This window comes from Falco punctatus, assembly GCF_963210335.1.
Source record: "Falco punctatus genome assembly, chromosome: 6".
NCBI classification, from domain to species: domain Eukaryota; kingdom Metazoa; phylum Chordata; class Aves; order Falconiformes; family Falconidae; genus Falco; species Falco punctatus.
The window spans coordinates 12,523,266-12,544,232 of NC_137585.1; the positions used below are offsets into that span (position 1 = coordinate 12,523,266).

General features: G+C 43.4%; 2 protein-coding genes across 13 annotated transcripts in view; both read left to right on the forward strand.

Annotated features, from left to right (window-relative positions):
* Positions 1-20,967, forward strand: part of MANSC1 (MANSC domain containing 1) — a 342,189-nt gene that overhangs the window by 146,281 nt on the left and 174,941 nt on the right. The window lies entirely within an intron of this gene.
* Positions 787-20,967, forward strand: part of DUSP16 (dual specificity phosphatase 16) — an 87,463-nt gene continuing 67,282 nt past the window's right edge. For 5 of the 12 annotated variants that reach the window (XM_080392407.1, XM_080392416.1, XM_080392413.1 and 2 more), the window contains exon 1: positions 18,284-18,530. The gene's annotated coding sequence lies outside the window, so the exon portion shown is untranslated. Of the gene's footprint in view, positions 12,425-17,336; positions 18,244-18,283; positions 18,531-20,967 lie in introns of those variants that run through there. The other 7 variants (XM_080392412.1, XM_080392418.1, XM_080392414.1 and 4 more) reach the window with 2 other exon arrangements.

Genomic DNA, 20,967 nt, shown 5'->3' on the forward strand with positions numbered 1-20,967 from the left:
TGCAGCCCTGCCCCGCTGCAGCCTCTGGTGATGGCTACAGTTAATCAGATTCCAGCCGTGTAATGGCTTGAGCATTAAAAACCCAACAAATTTAAGTTTTCTGCTCTTTGCCTTGTTTTGCCCTTTGAGTTCCTGAAGTCAGAACTGAGCCTTCCTGGTCACTCGGGCACTGCGTGGAGTGCTGGGCCTGAGATCCTGAGCCACTCCAGGTCTGAAGCAACACTGCCTGTAATCCCTTGGGAATACCATGTTTCCTCTCCTTTTCATGTAGACATGTACCAGAAAAGGTTCCTGTTGAATGCTCCTGATGTAAAGCCAAGCTGTGTGTCATCGTGTGTTCCCCCCAGGTCCCTTAAAATTAGGCCCCTGCTCACTCAGAAGATGCATGTACCCCAGCGAACAATCCTGTAAACGTGGTCTGTGCTCCAAGTTCGCTGTAAAATCCAAAGCTAGGCATGTTTCATGTTGCTGCATGTTTCTTTTTATTCGTGCAACTCTATTCACAAAAGTTTCCCATGACTTAATCTCTCTTACATGCAATTGTTAGGGCTAAAGGCTTTGTCATGGGATTTTCCCCCTGAATCACAGACCTTCCTCTTGGAGGAATATGCATTCTGGATAGCAGAGACAAAGCACTTTTAGAAGCCTTTTTTTCTAACAACTTACATGCTTTTCAGTTGTGGAAGACAAGACAGCTTGCACACTGCTTCCTATTCGCCTGTCTAAAAATGATGAATCAGTTCTTGCAACTCTGCCCTTTAAAAATAATATAATAATAATAATAATAATAATAATAATAATAATAAAGCAGGGATGATCAGTATGTTGAGCAAGAGGCATCAGGTAATAAAGTGGAAGGAATAGCTCACTGTGAGCTTGCCTAGGTTATCTCCTGTGATCTCCTCCCCCATCTTTGCCTTCAAATTCTTGAAGAAGGTGGTAAGGCGCCTCATACCACCTTTGGCACTATCCTGGGGCCATAAAGCTGGCTTTAAAAGCCAGTTGGGGGTTTCCCTGGTGAAGGGAAATATTGAGTGGCAAAGAGCCAACATAGCTCACTTAGGCAACCCTCTGTTGCAACATGAGTGGAGGACTGAGATTAGACAGAGCCCTGATGCTGATTCAGAAAAGCCAGAATCCTTTTAACCAGCAAATTAAAGTTATAGCTGCATCTTTTCCTTCCACCAGATTACCCCACACTACCCATTCTGCTTTGTATCACTTAAGAAGCAGAGCGCTCAGCTTCTGACCAGGATAAGCACAAGTTCCCTCTCTAAACTTAGGAGCTTCCATATTTGAGCAAGGAACAACTCAAAATATGCATTTCAGTCTGTTTTTCCCACAATGGCTATGCCATCCTGCTGGATGAATATGAACATGCAAGTTGAATGGGAGTCTGTCAGAAAGAACAGTTGTGAATGCAATTGAGTGTTATATATATATGCACATATATATAGTGCATGAGCTTATGATGTCTTAAACTGATTTTAACAGCCAGAAGAAAGCGCTTCTTTAGACAGCAAATAGTGAACTTCCAGAGTTCACTGCCACAGGCCACTGTGAGGTGGAGAGTACAGCAGGTTCAAAAAAGGATTAGGCAGATTTATGTATCATAAAGAGGTACTAAAGGGTTGTGTTCTCCACGACCCCTAATGTAACAGTTGGGATACTGGGGATATATGAGAGGAGCAGAGCACAGAAAAAGGCCAAGTTCACATATTCCCCCTAAAAAGCATCTCCTCCTGCCACTCCCAGAGACAGAATACTGAATTAAGACCCATGGTCTGACCCAGTGGGAATTTTCTTTTATTCAAATTGTCTAACAGGTCACCATTTTGACCCCCAAAGAATCACCAAGTGAATTAAGATTTGTAAGTAAAACTTCCTTGGTTGAGGTAAAGGCAGATGATCTATGTACTAGACCAACTCATCCTCGCTAGCTGCACGTTACTGTTATTCCTAGTAAGCAATCATTCCTAAATAATTCTCTGAGACATCCTGATGGTTTTATTGCTAAACCATAAAGATGCACACCAAGGAAACACTACCTTGTATTAAACCCAATGTCAAAAATTGTCTTACACAGTAACTATTGGCCGTTCCCTGCTCAAATGAATTGTATTTATTAAAAGAAGGGTTGTGCTTCTGAGATCCAGAGAGTCTTTGAGGTATATAAATAAACTGGGTTTGGTGATCAGGCAATAGTTTAAAAACTATTGCTTATGTCAGTGTGACTAAAAAAGAGACATAATTCACAGAGTGATGTTGCACCATGTGCTTCTATTTGCAGTGATGTCAATACGTCCCAAAGAGGTGTTTATTCTTTCTAGAACTGTAAATGTTTTAATTTGGGTAAATGGAAATAGGTTGCTGTGAAAGCCTGCCTGAAATAAGAATAAATCTTGCAACCTGTCAGTATCAAGACTCAGTATTGCTCCACTGTCCATTTGTGGCATCTGCAGATTCAGAGTCCTTGAGATCAGTTCATTCAGGGATGGGAAAACAAGGATGCAGTTAAGATATTTTCTTGTTTGTTTTGCAAATGTACCAAGATGCCAACTGCTTTAATAGAGATGCCTAACTCATTTGCCGTGGGGGACAGACTGTGCAAGAAGCCTGTCTTCCAATCCCTTGGGGTTTTTTGTAGAACCCATAAAGAAAGTGCATCTTCCTATACCCTTTAATCTGATACCCAAGAAACGTTTCTGGAAATACAAGAAAAAACTACGTCTTCTAGTTTTTACTCTCTGTTGATACTGACACAGAGAACACCCTCAACTTGTCATTTATATTGTCATTTATATCCATCAGCAAAATTACTTGCCACTGGGGAGTGACAAAAAATGTTTATTTACCTAATGTTCTGTATCTTATTGTGGCTTATATAGGTATGATAAAAGTATACCTTTTATTTTTTTTTTTTTACATTAGAGAAAGAAGCTATATATGCTAAAGCTCTGAAAGACCTGGTAAACACATGAACAGCACATGCTAACAAGTACAGAAGATTGATTACCTTGTTGGTATGATTAAAAGAAAATTCTATTTAAAATAAAAGCCCTTTGAAAGCTGATTTTAAAATCTAATCAGTGTTTGAAAAAAGCACAGCACATTGGGAGCCTGATCTGTGACTACTTGGTATACACTGAATAACTAAATGTTGATAAAGAGTTTGCTTTCATATTTACTAAATGTTCTACTTTGTGACAAGATGAGCACCTTCTGTAATTACAAATGCTTGAAGTCACATCTACAAGGGAGTTCTTCCTGTTTAGGTATTACAAATTAACTTCTCAAGTAAAGTGGACTCAAAATAAGTTAATATGGAATAATCAGCTCTTGTCCTGTGCATACACACACACACAGAGAAAAGTTACAGCTTTATCTAGCCAAACTAACTTTTCCATGTAAGCAAAATCTTGAAACAGTGCTCACGAAGCTTTTATATTGCTGAAGGGATAGACTATTTGTAAATTAAAATACCACATGAAAATGCTCAGACTGCAGTTGGAAAGGAGCTATTTCATAATTTCTAGCTGGTAGAAGGGAGCAAAAAATGTTAGATGCTCCTATACTTCATGCGTATGATAGATAGTTCCAAATAAGATAAGAGAGGAAAACTAGGAATGGGTAAAAAAAGGCATTTGAATAACATGGATTTCATGCAAAATTTAAACTAAATATAAAAAACTGAGAATAAAAAAGTAAGACAAACAAATCACTGATTAAGATGATGACGAAGAGTGGGTTAAAGTTCAGTGCGGTGCGCGAGTGAATAAAATTTAATCTTGTTCCAAAACAACAAACAAACAGAGCAGCACAATATGCCACGTTCAGGAATGTGAGAGCCATGTTGTATCTGGCACTTGAACAACAGAGAATTATTGCTGCTGATATGGTAATTGCAGAGGTACAGAAAAAAGTGGGTGGATCATGTGAAATTCATGAAATACTTGAGGTGAACTTACAGCAGGATTAGTCTTTTTCTTTTAATTGTGTACATTGATCTCTGTGCACAACTGGTTTAGTAAAAAAGCATATTGTTCATTCTCAAGAGGTTTAAAAATCCACTTCAGCTCAGTGTCATGTTTTGTTCTTAAGATATTTTGCAACGTGCTTCTCCCCTTTGGCCTACGCAAACAAATATGCCTGCATATGCATACCTATTAGGCCCAGCCAAAAACTGCTGCCTGTAGCTGGCCATTCTGGTAAACGTATTTCTGGTTGCTTTCCACAACACTTAAAATAATTTAAAATGTTTTTTTTTTTTTTTCCAGACCCAGATTCTATAGCATGGGCTGCTCACACTCAAAATGTTTACTGATCTATGTCCAACACTGTTGTCTTGTTCAAGGGCACAAACAAGGTTTCTGCATAGCTGGAGCACTAAACGAAGGACTTGCATGGCAAGCTGGATTTGCATTGAAACTGGGTCAGAGGACTTCCATGATGATCTTGACTACTTTCAGAAAAGTTGTGTTTCATGTGAAGGGTCAGGTTGTCAAATACAGTGCTTTGCCCTGATCTGCACTGCTCAGTCCATCTTAAGTCAGCGTCATACCAGCTAACTTCTGTTTTGCAACTGTGTTTAAGCATATTGGATTTCCTAGTATTGTTGTACCTGCTGATGAGCCTTGTATTTGTGTTTAATGGGATTTGTGTTTAATGAGACTGCTCATGTGAACAAAAGTTACTTTCAGGATCAAAGGCTGCACCACAAAAAGTGTTCTATTAACTGGATGTAAATCAAGAACACGCTCCTAGATAACACAAACTCATTCATAGGGCTATTTCAAGGCAACAGGCAAAATAAACAGCAGGTTATTGGGAGCTGGCAGACTGCCTGCCTTGCCCATCCATACAGGGGAAATAAAACCATGCTGTTTTAGAAAGATATAGAACAAAGCACAGAGACCCTTAACCTACCATCATCTCCCTCCTCCCTGGCTCTCAAAATCTTCCTGACTTGTCTCAGAGCTCCCACTCCACCAATATCTCCTGAAAAAAACCACCTAGTTTTCTCTTCCCTTGCCCACACCTACACAAAGATGACCAGAGGGCTGGAACACCTCTCCTGTGAAGACAGGCTGAGAGACTTGGGGTTGTGCAGGCTGGAGAAGAGAAGGCTTTGGGGAGACCTTACAGTGGCCTTCCAGTACCTAAAGGGGACCTACAGGAAAGCTGGAGAGGGGCTTTTTACCAGGGTATGTAGTGATAGGACAATGGTTACTGGCTGTAAACTGGAAGAGGGTAGATTTAGATCAGATATTGGGAAGAAAGTCTTCACTGTGAGGGTGGTGAGACGCTGGAACAAGTCACCCAGAAAAGCTGTGGATGCCCCATCCCTGAAAGCGTTCAAGGCCAGGTTGGGACTTTGAGCAACCTGGTCTGGTGGAAGGTGTCCCTACCCATATGAGGGGGGGTGTAACTAGACGATTTTTAAGGTCCCTTCCACCCCAAACCATGTTATGATTCTATGATACATGATTCATTGCCTCTCCTGCCCTTCCCTTCAGCCAACAATCTACTCCACTTCTCTGAATGAGCCTTTGCTTGAACTGGCTGAGCTGACTGACCTTTGCCAAAATTTATTACAGAAAATTTACTACAAATGCACATAAATATCTACTAATTTTCTCCTTCTTGTTCACATATAAAAATATATATATAAATGTAAGCTCCAGACTATCTCTGATGTGAAAGCATAATTGATTTGTGGTGACTGTTTGAAGATTTGGAGGATTAACTGTAATTATAAGATCAAAATTAGAAAATACTGTCCAGTTTTCAAAAAACATTAAAGTACAAAATAGAGGGGGGGGGGGCATTGCCTGTGTCTAAAAGGACTGTATTTTAAATCAGAAACCATATTGTGAACTTCTTCTTTTGAATGTTACAATACTGTTAAACTTCAGATGAGATTGATCCAAGGCAAGGAGGAAATGGGCTCTGTGAAACACTAATGGACACTGAAATCAAGCTACCCGAATTTTTAGCAAGTAGCCTCTTTTTAATTTGTACCTCAGATTTCCTTTAAGAGTTTGGGGCTGGGGACTATATTGTCCCCTCAGAACTGGGGACTGACACTAGAGTTTCAGAAAACTGTATAAAATAGCTTTCTCCATGTGTGTCTCTGCCGTCTTGTGTTACAAACCATTCATGGTCAGACTCTGCATTGTGGTTCTGCATGCAGCAGAAGCTCTCTGCGGCACCCTCTCTTGCATGTTCTCTGACAGTTTTGCTGTCAATCCCGGGAGCAGCGTGCATTAAAGCTTTATTAATTCCTGAATTGCGCCCTCTCTATAGCACTCCACAAGGGACCATTAGTCATTTCTGTCTAGTGGGGCATATCTCTAGAAAAGAGCTAAATGATGCTGTGAGGTAATTCAGGGGTAGTAAACCTATAGCAAGAGGCACTTTCATCCTCCCCAGGATCCCTTGAGATCCACCCATGCATTTTCCATGATCTTAAGGCCCAGGTTGAGCTGCAGGAGAAAGGCTGACATATGTATGTGATGCTGATGCCCATGTTAGGCGTTACTCTGCTTCGTTTCAAAGGCATCTCCAGAGGCTGGTTTAAAGCATTTACATCAGTCTGCTGCTCGAAATCACTGAAACTTAGAGGTAAGAAGCTAATTATAGATGCTGTGAACAGACCCATCAGTGGTCATTTTATAGGACTCGGTGATGTCATGCTACAGAATAGCTTTGCCATCAGTTTGACAGGTATTTTACAAAAAGAAATGCAGGTGGGGATTTGCGTGTGTGTTTGTTATAGATTAATTTTTTTTTGGTTTTTTACCATCTCCAGTTCTTCACGCAAATGAGATATTTATTAACTAACAGCTACAATGTCAGGTATAAACATTAACCAAGGAAGCAATGAATCGGTACACAGATCAACAGCTGTTTGCTAAATGTTCACTTTGATTGCATATATATAATCCTTAGCTGTCTAGTGATGTGTTACTGAAAGAAGCATCAGCCCCAGAGCACTGTAAAGTTGCTTCAGTGAAATCATTCCCTTCTGTCTACCTCCAACTTTCTTAACATCCTTTAAATGACTAGCTATGTTAGGGAGAAGAGACCCTATTGCTGAATTCTGTGTTTAGACTGCTATGGAAAATTTTCCCCTGACAGTGTTGGAAATGTTATTCAGAGTCACTCAGATAGCTGCAGCATTCTTAAATGGAATACAACTCACCCTTTTCCCCCTTTAATGTGTTCAGCAGACAGGTGTCAACCCAACTGGTGGCAAATTCCTAAGTATTTATATCCTTTAACTCTCAAATGATATGAACAAGTAATAGGAAATGTCATGCACTGAGTATATGAGTAATGTTCCCATTAATCAATCATCCAAAATAAACTGGATTCTTATGTCTGTTTGTACTATACTGTAGTTATTTGCAGATAGATGTACTGAAAGAGCAAGCCTGATTCTTACCAGCTCTGCTCCGTGTGGAATTTTACAGGCAGAATCTCTTACAAGTTCACTCCTTTTCCACCCATGCTTTGTCCAGACACAAGAGAGGTTCACAAATGTAGAATACAGCCAAGCTGCCATTTTCTGCTTTCTGGACTCCTACTTGGACATAATTTTCAACTGAGTATAGAAGCTATGAGGCAGTGCAGACACACCTCTGGGGAATGAGATAGCTGCTCTAAACTAGCAATCAGACCCAGCACGTTGTAGAGACAATTGGGATTTTGAATATTAAGTCCAAACAAAACAAGCAATTTTTGAATTTCTAGTTTCAAGAAAGAATGGTTGATTTACCACTTAAGTTGGTGACTGGTGTCCTACACATCAATTCAAAGAATTAAACTGGAATTTGTGAGTTACACTGGAGGTCTCGTCTGTCTCAGTTCCTGATTTTCTTGCATCAGTTTTGGCAGCCGACTACTATGTGTCTCAGGGCATCCAGGAATCCTAGAAAAGTGCTGCTGTGTATGTACCTGGAGCAACTCACTTGATGTTAAATATAGAAAAAAATCTCTAACATGCAGTTCCAGACACATTGCAGTCACTGCCAGCGTAGTACGGATTCTCACCATGTAGAAACAATCTGTGCAGGCAAGCACCCTTAGGCAATTTTTCTGCAACGCATTTATTTGGTGGGCACTGTAGGGCAACACAGGCATGATCTGTTGAGCACATCTCAGGTGCAAATCCCCTGCTGCCAGGCAATTTGCAGTGTGGTCGCATTTGTGCTTGCGCTCCTTTCTGAACACAATGTTGAGTCTATGGCCATGTTCCCAATGAAATACATTGAAGTGCCATAGGAAGCACATACCTATTTAAAAGTCTGTTTGAAAAACTAGAGTCTCAAACCACTTGAGCATACCTGTGTGAACCACTGAAAACAAGATAGATGCCTTACTCACCAGGATAGGGCTGTACTGACTTGTCCTCAAATGCAGAAAAGACAGATGCCCCTGAATCCATATTGCTGACAGTCTGCATAAAATCTAAAAATTTCAAAAAATCATAAAGCTCCTTGGAATGATAATAATTCAGGAACAATTCAGATGGCTTTGTTGCTTTGTCTTTGTATATTTTTGCCTTATAAAGTTCATAATCTGACTGCACAACTGAGAAGAAACAAGAGAATGGTAAAATACAGCCCTTTTGAACCGCTCTAGAAGTGCTGAGGAACATTTAACTGGAAGTAAATATACCCTGTGCATGTCACTGTCGACTTATGGACAGCTATGGAGAGGGAGGTATGGAACTGAGAATAGACTCTGGGATATTTTGAAGATATATTTCTATATGCATTTTAGGGATTTTGTTATTGTTGTTGAAGGATTTCATATCTTCATCCCTTCAGTGGCCTTGACTCATTTTATTCCAGGGCATTTTTTCACACCCCTATCAATTTGAAAGGGCCTCTAAATTGATGTAAATGTAATTAGCTACTATAATAAAGTCCAATTTCTAAGCACAACAACAACTTTTATTGGTCCAATAAAATCCAGGAGCCGTGTGCATCACAGGCATGCCACAGGAAGATGAAGTAGAGACAGAATCTGAGTATGTTTTTAACATCCACTGAGATTAATCTGGACCAGTTAAAATACATTACTGTTATGATTATTTTAGTCTCTCTTCAACACAAATGTAAGCTTGTTTATAAACTTTAACTGTGTACAGTTAAAATTACTTCAGTAATTTTTACAGTATAAATTCACATTTAATAATGTGGCTTTATATATTTGGTTTAGCAATAATGAGATCAACCCTATGATATCTGTATTTTCAAAGTACTGACTTATACCATTCAAACTTCCTCCTGAAATAGCTTTGCTCATAGACATTTATACATAGAAATTTATATACTGAAGTTTCGTAATAGTGACAAGACTGCCCTAATGTTTGACAGATAAATTTTCAGTCAGGGATATTGATGTACTGAGATTTTTCAGTGTAAAATAAGGATACAAGATAAGGGAGCCATGACTGCACCCTCCATACCATATAATAATTTAGGTTGGAAGGGACCTCTGGAAGCCAGCTGATCTAACTCCCTCTACACAGCAGAGCCAACTTCAACAGTAAATCCAACTCCAAAGTTAGGTCAGGTTGCTCGGGGCCTTTCAGCACTGACTTTCTCCAAGGATGGAGAAGCCACAGCCTCTCTAGGTACCTGTTCCAGTGTTTGACCACCGTCATAGTAAATAGATCTTTTTTAATACCATCAGATGGCAAACATCAACCTAATGACTGTCAAAAGAGTAACTGTACTTCTGCTGGCTTAGCAAGCTGAATTGACTCATATTGCATCACAACAATGCCAGATCCACAGCAAGGAAAATGGCAGGAGCTCACAGTTAGAAGCAGAGGGTAGGAAACTGTTAGCTAGAGCATCTCCTTTTGGCATCAGCAACCTGTTAGATGGGCTCAACCAAGGCATCTGCCTCCGTTTTCTCAAGCTCTGTACACTCCTGTGAGTAGGGACTGCCACTGACACAGGTTGGTTCAACTCTTTTCCTGCTAATTGCTGTGCACCCTTGTTTCTATGTTGCCATCTCCTCTGCAGTGGTTCAAACCTCCCTTTTCATTCACATGCTGTAAAGCAAATTGGAGACCAAGCTCTTCTTTCAGTGACATCCATCTTACAGCGTTTGTGCAACTGCATCCTGATCTCCTGCTGGCACTGTATGGTAAGAAGGTATTTTAAATGAATCATTGGTTATAATAACCATTTTTCTTAAACTGTAGCTGACATCATTTAATTGCAAGTCCCAGTACAAAGTAACAGATGAATAAACATACAATTTCTGCAACTTAGTAATTAGATAGGCCCTTCTAACAGGCCTTCTTTTTCCTTTTATATACTGGAACTCAAATTGCATCTACCATTTTCCCATAAATGTCTCCATTGACTGGCTCACAAAAGAATTTGTCCTCATATGTTCCTGTCTAGGAAGTTCTTCTGAGCTTATGCATTGCCAAGCAATAGTATCTTCGAAAGTCATGTCCTGTACTTGAAATTCCCCCTGTTAAAAAACCTTCTCCCCCATTTGATTTCATAATACCCTGTTTAGATTTCAATTGGTCATAAAGATGCACATTCTTCAGCATAAGTTTATCTGGAACTCATCATCATTTGATCAGAGGCTTGAAACAATTTTTTAATGACTGGAGAGTCAACAAGCCAAATTTATATCTGAGGTAAGTGGGTGCAGCTTCAAATAAGTCATAAGAAGTCTGAGGCAGACCTTCACGTAGAAAATAAAACACTGGATTTGCAGCCCTGTGCTTTACTCTCACTGATTTTCTACCCTTCTTTTTGAAGAGTGAGCAGAAACCAGAATTTTAAACTTTTTAAATGTATTAGTGATTCTTCCCCTGGGTACAAGGATTAAGTAGCAAACTGCTTTGAAGCAGAAATGTTCTTGCAAGATTTTCAGCCCCCCCTCCCCGCCCCTGACGTAAAAGAGTTGTACGTATACCTAATGCAGACAAGCCAGCTTGTTCCTGAGCATCAGGAAGGTAGTCAAAAAGGCAATATAAAAATAAACAAGCAGTCCTTCAACTCACCTCCACCTTTGAGTTTCGAACTCAGATTGCTACTGAAATAGGCATATTCTAACCTTGCATCCTAAAAAAATATCTAAAAATGGCATGCTCTGAAATTTTCACATGCTTCTCCCTGTAACCTGATATTTTCACCTGTCCTTCTCAACAAACTCTGCTGTCTGTTGTTGACAATTGGGCTAGTACCAGACTGACAATTTTCTGACCAGTGCATTCAGGAAAACAAGACACTCTTCAGAGTTAACAGTCTTTTTATTTCTATGAATGTTTTTACTGTGAGGCCAAAATAGTGATGTTCTGTGTGTTATCCACTTAAAAGTTTTATATGAATGAAAGCTTATAAATGCAGGTCATTGTGGTGCTCGTGCCCTTCTTTCCCACAGCAACAACAAACAGTAATTAACACGGTTTTCTTTTCCCTTTTAGAACTCAAGATTTTTTCTTTTCCATTATGGGCTTGTCTGTCTTTTCCTTTTTTGATATGAGGCTCTTTTTACCTATTAAGTACATTTTAACGATTACACAGAAGAGAAATCCATCTCTTCTACAATCTGTTTGATTAACAACAGTTTCAGTTGTATATTACTGCAACAATCAAATTGCACCTTAGAAACAGAAATAAAATAAACAGCAATCTATCAAATCCACAAGGCTTAGGATATCTGTAGGTGTCAGGAGCTGTTAAGGTAGGCAGAAACGACAACATGGATTGCGAGAAATGCTGAAGACTCTAAAACTGTCAGAAAATTTCTTCTCCTGTATACATGTCTTGAGAATAAAAATATTTTAAAATAAATAAATATAAATAAGAATAAACTGATCTTTAATACCACAGGTTACTCACTCACTTTTTACATTCAAACTTTTAAACAAATTTCCTGATGGTGAACTTTAGCATGCTATCAAGACAGTAACTTTGTACTTAATGGTTTATATTGACCCAGATTACATTTCACATATAATTTAAAAGCATTTTATGGATGCTGTCCTTTTCCATTGTATCCTTGGTACTCTTAAGAAAATATTTCTTTATCAGAAAAAAAAAAAGTCTAAAATGTTGTAATTACTGTACTCTCACATCATTTAAAGTACTCAAGTAGTTAAAAAGAAGGATATGAATAGTCAAAGACCTCATACATTTTATGTTGACCTCAGAATAAACACAAGTACATTTCAGTTCTGATTCATCATTGGCCACAAACAAAACATGAACATACAAAGCTACTCTCCAGATAGTATAAATTAGCATAGCAACTTAAGTGTTAGTTGAGCAATGATGATTTACACCATCTGTGCTTACAGCTCATTACAAGTTGATTTCAATGCAAGTACACCAGCCTACAGACAAGTGACTAGCAGTGAGTAAGAGCTAAAAGAAAGGTGAGGGGAGTGTTTATTGTGACAATTATCTTAATTTCTGGAATGTGTTTATGATTTTGGTTTTTTAATGTATGACTTTTTTGTTGTTGTTATTTAAATATTTTCTCTTTAGATAACTAGTAACATCTTTTCTCGGTAAGTTTCTCAGTTGCTGTAGATTTGTCTGAACTTGCTTTTTCTTGAGAACAGTATTTCATTATTCGGTTTCCTGATGACAACATGTTATTATGCTCCTTTTCTGTAAATAATTATTATGATCTCCAGTTTCAAATGCCTTCTCAAAACTTAATCTTGCTGTTTCATACAGAAGTGACTTAACCATCAAAATAGCTGCTTTTTTCCTGTTTAAGATGATTAGGATTGATCAAAAGCCCCTAAAATTTATAAAGCCCATCCATAGAATCAGAAACTATTATTACTTCTTCCTTAGTTTTTTCTTATTGTTTTCTGCTGTCCATCTCACAGTCTTTGTGTGTCTGTATGTCTCTCTCTAATTGTAAACAAAGCTAACAAATGTGTGCAAGTGCTTAATTTTACCAAATGTGCCTGCTCATTTACTACTCATAAGTAAAAAAAAGTTACTATTTCTTTTGAGAGATGGAAGAGAGGAGAGGGAGAAGGATGAGGTAGTGGCTAGATTGGGAATTTAAGTTAACTTGGTGCAGCACACTGATCTGCAGCCGGCTTGCTATACTACCTTCTTTAGCTCAGTAACTCATTTTTATATCCATAAAACATGGTATCATAATACTCTTGTCCCACAAAAGACTTACAAAAATAAAGGGTACTCAGAAACTGTAGAGACAGGGGTCATGTAAATTCCTATTGAGTAATGGATATAGGATTTATGAACTAAGGAGATACAGGGAAGCAGACAGCTGATGCTCTCCTTCCTTTTTCTCTGTACTTTCTGATACTCTGGTTCCTGTAATTCTCCCTTCCTCTTCCACTGCTCCAACTAATCCACTGTTGTCCTACAGAGAACAGAATATTGCTCTACCTTGTCTTACATTCCTCCCAGCTTAAAAACCCATATCTGCATTGAACCTAAACGTCACTTGTATACTAACCCCAGCTTGTTTGATGTGCTATGAATCTGGCAGTCCTGGAGAAGCTATGGGGAAGAAGAGGTAAGAAACCACCTGCAGCAACAGGTGCAGTGAGGCTATTCTGATTTAAGCATTCTCCAGAGGGGTAGAGCTTCTCAGGGTCTGAGGCACACATGGAAGAGAAAAAGGGGAGATACTGGTTGTTGTTAACTCACTGTTTCCCCTCGAGCATTGCTACTCTGCACCCTATGGCTCTGATGCCTGCATTTCTCACACTACTCAAATTCCTCCTCTCTAGACTGAACTCTGTGATGTCCCACTGATCTCCGTCCACAATTTTTTCTCTCTCTTCTGCTCTTTCTCCACCCTCAGTCTTACATCTTCTATTCCTGCTGGTTTCCAAACCCTGATGTTCCCATTGCTGCTCTCCACAAACCTGTGCTGCTCTGACTGCCCTACCCTGCTCTCTATGCCAACAAAGCTAGTAGTATCTAAAAATGCTATGAATGTTTCAATGTGGGTATCTCAGCAACCCTTCTATTTTTAAGTACTCTGAAGAGCTGTCAGTAGCAGTTATGTCCGGTACAGCAGTCTGCTCTGAAAGCAGATTAGGCCAAACTACCCAATGCCCCTGAAGCTGTCCACGAAAAGGTCATCACCTCACTTCCCATCTGCTGACTTGGGTTTCCCCTAATCCATTTCAGCCAAAACAAACCAGTTCAGCTGACATCTACTATTTAAACTGCTTAAGCTACTCTGGTTGACTTTGACGGAAACAAGTTTGGGAGGGGTTGTGCGAGCAGCTTGCAGGTAGGTAGGAGAGGCAGTAACCTTTGGCAGAAGACGGTTGTGATGGCAACTGGGGGCTGTCTGGCAATGGTAACCTCTTCAACAAGCCCTCTCCAGCCCGTGGAGGAAGTGAGCACTCACAAGGGGATTTTAAAGCATGGTAAACTCTGTGCGTTAAGTTCAGTTCTCACTTATTTCGCAAGAGGTTCCTCTGGCAAACCACTCCTTTCCACTGCGCAGAAAACATGATGACGTTACTAAGGCTGTCATTCATCTTTCCCCTGTTTAATCACTGCTAACTGATTAACCAAGTGAAGTGCCACAAAATCTATTAGCTGGAAAAGGGACAAAAAGCTATGCTAGCTTTTACGAATAAAGAGAAACCTTTGTCAACAAGGTGCATGACCTCCAGCTCTTGAAAGTACCCACCTATTCCCTCTCCCTGGCCCCCCAGCAACAGGGGCAGTGAGGGGTGACAGATTTACAGCTGCTCCTGCCAGAAGCAGGACGTGAACTGGTAGGACATAGGGGAATGTCAAAGTTCGAGTGCTGTTGCATAGCCTGCTGGATAGCCACCATAACGTCTTTTGCCCTTGTTTTACCCCATATAGACACTTCAGGTCTTCTTATCTCATGAGCTTGATAAGGAGGCACAAGAAAAGGATGCTAACGTTAACTCTTTCGGTACTGTTTTGCCAAAAACGGGCAGTGAGCACTGAAGCCAAAAAAATCCTTTGCCAGAAACACAGCAAAACACATTACATGGAATCAACAGAAAACTTGGGGAGGGAAGGTCAGCAGCCAGGGACACCAGCCGAGCCAGGCAGCCCCTCTTCTGTACGGCTCAGGTGTTCAACAGACAACAGCCTGACTCTCTCCCTGGTTTGTGCCTGCAGTTCAGATTGTTTCCAGGAGCCTGCTGTGCAAGTGGTAGGGAGGAATGAAAGGCTTTCAAGGGGGGAAATAGACCAAAAAGGTACGCTGGACTTAAGACTCTGACACTCAAATGAGTTTCTGCTTCTTTGCAAGTGACCACCTGCCAGCTGAGGCATGTCAGCTGCCAACACACACACACTTTGCCCATTGCAAACAGGAGGTAAAGGACGTGGCCGCTAATCTCAATGAAGTGAGGTCAGATGCTGCTGAGTTTGAGCCTTCAGTTTCCTTCTGTTTGTGTCTTCAGGTTAGCAACAAACTTGTAGAGTTTCACCCTGCAGTGCTCTCCCAGATCACATTCTCAGCTCAAGCTCAGCTGAAAATAAGAAGTTATTCTTGGTAATAACTTCAACCCGCAGGAGTTAATTGTGATATCACTGTGGTTTAGTTGCACCTTTTGTTACATTAGGAAAAAGAAATATCCTGACTCAATATAGAAAACGCTTACAACTTGCTGTCCTAGACTTTTCTGTATATATCCTTTTTTTTCCAGCTAAAAATAAAAATATTCCAAAAAGATCACAAGTACTTTTTTTTTCTTACAGTTTTATAGTGAGGAAACTTCTTCGGTCTCCTAATTAAGGAAAAAAAAAAAAGAACAGTTATGTAAGGTGTTACAGAGTTGAGACAACAAAAAGGAAGAGAGAATTGAAATGTCTTTCCTCCTCACCACGCACCCCTCTCCAGTGCTCCCCACTTCTCTTTGTGAGGATAACTGTGCTGGAACTATTTGTTCCTGCACTTCTCTGGTCTGAATAAGCTGGGGCACTGGCTGTCACCTTGAGTTTCTCTGGCACGCTGTCTGATCCCCTTCGTCAAAATGGGTCAGTTCTAGCTCTGGTAACCAGCAGTTAACTGTGCAGACTTTCAGTACTGGGAGCACTTTGGGGGTTTGCAAAAGGTATCATCAAGGCCACTGGTTAATTGAGACAAAAAAGGCAAAACTGTTCTTTAGCTGGTACAAGACAGACGTGCAAAACAGCAAATGTACCAACGTAAACTGCTTTACCACAATTTCTTCACTGCTTTTGATCTTTCTTCTGTCACTGCTTTATGGGGACTGGGCTTCTCTCAGGACTTGTCGCTCCCCCCTGCACACTCTGCGTTGCAGAGGATGTGACTGCGTGGTGTGAGTGCCGACATGGCTTCCTCATGAGAGGCAGCTTGCAAATACTTAATGCTGGGCCCTTCATCAAGGTGGTTCTTTGCCAATTTTGCCAGGACAGATCCCACCACCGTATAATTTGTTCATAGCTGCCTGCTTCCTGAGAGACCAACCACACAAGCTGTTTTACGGTGGGCGACAGCTGTGTGCCTTTCCTAAGGCGCTTTGTTTGAAGAGGCAGCCACCAAGAGTGTAAGGACCCATGTGGTTAATCCTCTTTCTTGTGCTGTCTTCCAAGGGTTTGTGGACTTGAAGGCCGGCAGAGGCGACCAACAAGAGTTTGGATTGTGCTGTGTAAGACACTCTGCACAGCCAGCCTGGTGACGAGGAGGGATGGCTGCGGAGTGTGTTGGTGTACCTGGAAGAGGGGTGCCTAAGACAGGCGGGACCCACCAAATCCCTGAGGGATGTACCTTGCTAGTTAACAATGGTACCAGCCAGAACAGATGGCTGTTCAACAAAAGTCATTGTATTTCTGTGTATGTTTAGACTTAACTTTCACTTTTCTCAAGTTACTGGTTTTAGATTTTCTTTTCTTTTTATTAATTAGACAAGGTAATTTAAAGGGTGAAGGCCCTCAACATGCCTTGCAGCTACCAGGGCGCTCCGTCCCCAGTGCCTCAGGAGGGTCTGGCACCTCAGCACTCCATGGTTCTGCGTCAGGCCGTCAGAAGGCCCATATTGACGGAGCCACCCCCGCGCCGCCCGCGGCACCACCGGGCTGCGGCCGGGCTCGGGGAGGCCGCGGAGGGACAGGGCTCGCCGCGGCGTCGTGCGGCGCCACATGCCCGGCGAGGCCCGCGGCGACGGGTCCGCCCCGGGCCTCGGTGTGGGGCCGCCCGGAGGCGGCGGTGATGGCAGGGGACGGTGAGGCGGGACGGCTTTCCCTGGAGAGGGGCCGGCAGCGGTGAGGGCCGGGCCGGGCCGGGGAGCGAGGGCAGGGCGGGCGGGGCCTGCCCCCCCCGGCCGGGCGAGGGGCGGGGAAGGGCCGCGGCGGCGGCTCGGTTGAATCGCTCCGCGGCCCCGGCTCCTCCCAGGGGCCGGCGCGGCGGCTGCGGCGGGAGGCCGGGGGCAGCGGACGCGTGTCCCCCCCCGGTGACAGCGTGGTGCGGCCTGAGCCCCACTCCGCCGCCCGCGGCCGGGGCTGCGCGACAGTGGCGGCTGCCTCCGTCTCCCCGCGGGGATCCTCTCTCCCCGCTCCTCCTCTTTCTCCTTCTCCCTCTCCCCCCACCTTCACCCCCCGGCTGAGTTCATTCACTGGGATTGGTTTCAAATGACGCCATCGCTTTATTTTTACACCAATGACCTCATCCCAGCAGCTTGAAGTTTACTGACCAGCAAAAAAACTCTTTTTCTCTCGCTCGCTCCCCTCCTTGTGCCTGCCTGCTCTGCCCGTTTGTTTGTAATCGCTTGGGGCTTTCTGGGAGCCGAAAGCTTTAAAAAAACCCCAACAACCCCCCGCCCAAAACCTACCACATACAAAAAAAGCCTCAAACCCCAAAACTTTCTCCCCCCTCCCGAGCTTTTCAGTGCCCCCCCGCCCCCCCATCCCCGTCCCCTTTTAATTTTCTCAAGCCATCTTGGGGGGGGAAGGAAGGGGGAAGAAGGGGGGAAAGCGCCAAATGTTTCCTTCTTCTCCTCCTCTTCTCTCCCACCTTCATGCTTCCCCCTCCTAAAAAAAGAGACGAATATAGTTTTCATTCTTTACTTTTTTAGAAATTGCTGTTTTGTTTTGTTTTTTTTTTTAATTGAAGAATAAGGAAAAAGAGGCGCTTTCCCAGAGGCTGGAAGGAGACAAAGTTGTTTCAGGCGGCAGCGGCGAGGCTGGTGGCAACAACTTTTATCCCTGCCGAGGGGACAGAGAGGCAGGGGGTGACACAGTAAGTGCCGGGAGGAGCGCAGGGACCCCTGGCCCGGGGCCGCCCCGTGAAGCCGGCCCGGGAGGGGGGCGCGGGGCTGGGGGGGCCGCGGCGGGGCCGGGCCGGGCCGGGCTGGGCGGGGAGGGGGAGGAGGGAGGTGAGGGAGAGGCGGGCGGCGGGAGCCCTCCCTCCCTCCTTCCCTCCTCCCGCATGCCCTTCCCCGCCGCCCCCTCACCTCCGGAGGAGCGCGCCCGCAGCGGACAGGTCGCTGCCCCGGCCCGGGCAGGCTCCGGCCGCCTCCGCAGGTGGTAAGGACCGCGGGTGAGAGGGAGGGGGGTACGGTACCGGCACCGGCACCGGCGGGCCGCCCCGCGCTCCCCCTACCTGCTGCGGGGCGGCCGGCACCCTGCCGTCCGCGGTGCCTCCTGCCTCCTCCTCCTCGTCCCTTCCTTTCTCACCTCCCGATATCCACCTGCCTCTCCTGGGGGGGGGGGGGGGGGGGGGGGGGGGGCGCCCTGTGTGCGCGGGAGGGGGCAGCGCGCCGCCGGGGGATGAGCGGGAGCGCCCGGACTCCAGCGCGCCCCGAAACCGTCTGCGGGGGATGCCTGGGGAGGCGGAGGACCAGCTTTGGCGTGCGCGCCTGCCTTGCTAAACTTAGTAAACAGTGCCGGCCCCGAGTAGGCTTCCCCCTGCTTAAAATGGGCGAGGATGCTTTAAAGCCCCGAAAGGCTCCCGGAGAAATGTTGGAAGTTTTGCCGTCAACTTGCAAGACGTTTAAATTGAGGCAGTTGACAAAATGGAGGGCTGTGCCGTGGAGTCCAGGAGTGAAGCAAATTGCAAATCGTTAACCTGGCGTTGCGCTCTCGCCAAGCCGAGCTGCGCGGCGGGCAGCGGGGGGCGGCCTGCCCGGTACCCGCGGCTGCCGTTATCCCGCCCCCCCCGCCGCAGCGGCGGCGGTGAGCAGGGAGCGCGCATCCCTGCGAGCCCGACAAGGTGTATGGGATGTGCCTGCTGCAAAGCCGGACCAATGGTAGGATTTTTCAGCGGCCAAAACCCATTTGGTGACATGTCAGATGGGAAGCTGGTTTGTTGTTGGGTTTTTTTTTTTTGGTGGTTGGTTGTTGGTTTTTTTTTTTTTTTTTAGAAAAGAAAAGCCATGAGAATTTACTTACTTTTATGGTCGTTTCAGCTGGTTGAAATAGAAAGTCGATCTTTTGGTTTTCCTTCGTGTGAAGGGTGTAGTCATGGCGAGTTGTATTGTCTGACTTATGACTAACTTTTTTTGTTCAAACATTCGGACTATACCCAGCAGAATAAACAGATCTGTGCTAATTTTGAAAGCTAAAAGCAGATTGAACTCTTTCTCCTAGGAGCAACTCCTAAGGATGTGTGTTGGGGTTCTTAAAAGAAAAAAACCCCTACCGAAACCCCCAAATGGTTTTGTAATCCTTGCTTTGAGATTTATGCTATTCCTGGCAGCATGCGGTGAGGTAGATACAGAGTTTACAAAGTCACAACTGACCAAACGGGAGTTGGTTTGAGACTCTTGTGTTTTGAGAGGAGGTGGAAAAATAGTAAGTCTTAATTTCTTTTTATGGTCTTCATCCCACTGCCCATTGGAGATTGAGGCCTTCATCACAGTTGTTTATGTTGGTTGTCTGGGGGTTTCTATTTGAATGTGGAGCAAGTATGCAACAGGGGGGTGTACATGTATTTTTAGCTCTAATTTTGAATGACAAAAAGATACATAGAATAGTGATATTCAAAAGTAAATCCTGCATTTACTGAGTATACTTATTAATATTTTTAGGAAGGAAGCTATAAAAAAATGTCTGAGGTGTAATAAACTCTGGTTATTATGCTTGTTTAATACAATAGTGCTTCAGTATATCCTAATACGCAATTTCAAAGTCTCTTTTTAAATGAACAAATAAGTAGAAGCAGCAGAGAAGGTGCCAGTTCCTGTGCTAATTAGAGGTGGTAGCGGCAAAATGCTGTATGGTTTAATAGAAAAGTCCAGAAAGCCCAACCAGGCATTTAAAAATGCAACTTGTTATATAAAGATACAAAAATACATTCCTGCTACTGAAGCTCTGGTTTTGTTAGCTACCTAAGCAGATATAAGGGAACAAAATCACACCAGAAAAGCTTTTGTAGAAGAAAGTGAGCTCAATTTGTCTCTATTTCTGTAAAATGCACACTCTTCTTCCAGCAAAGGCAACTAGCCTGGTGCTGATGTTTGTTTTCAGCTAGAATAGCTTCAACTGTCCATAGGAACGGTATCGGCAGAAGCTGTGCAGGAATGTGTTAAATGGATTTCACTAGGAGCTCTGGCTCCTCTGGGGTCCATGCCAGCCCTTAGCCCGTGGGAGGAGTTGTGGTTGTATCTGCCATGTGCCTGTGCACCTTCCTTGGGTGCAAAATGACTGTGCCCCGGGAGTCCTGTGCCTCTATTCACAGCTAGCAGCTGGAGACAGAGTGAGCGAAGTCGTATGGAGTTACTAGAGAGTGGATGGCGGGACGGGCCAGCTGCTCTCCTGCCTTTAAGAGAGATTCATGTAAGCCTTAAGAAGCCCTCAGAGGGCAAGTTCAGACTCTTTTCTAGACCTCCGTAAAAAATGCCGAAAAAACAAATGAGCTATTGATTTCTGTTACTTGCATTGGTCTTCATGTGAGCTCTGCTCCAGTGCGTTGTGCGGTAAGAGTTTGCTCAGTCACCTGTCTTTTCAAGGTTCAACACCTTAA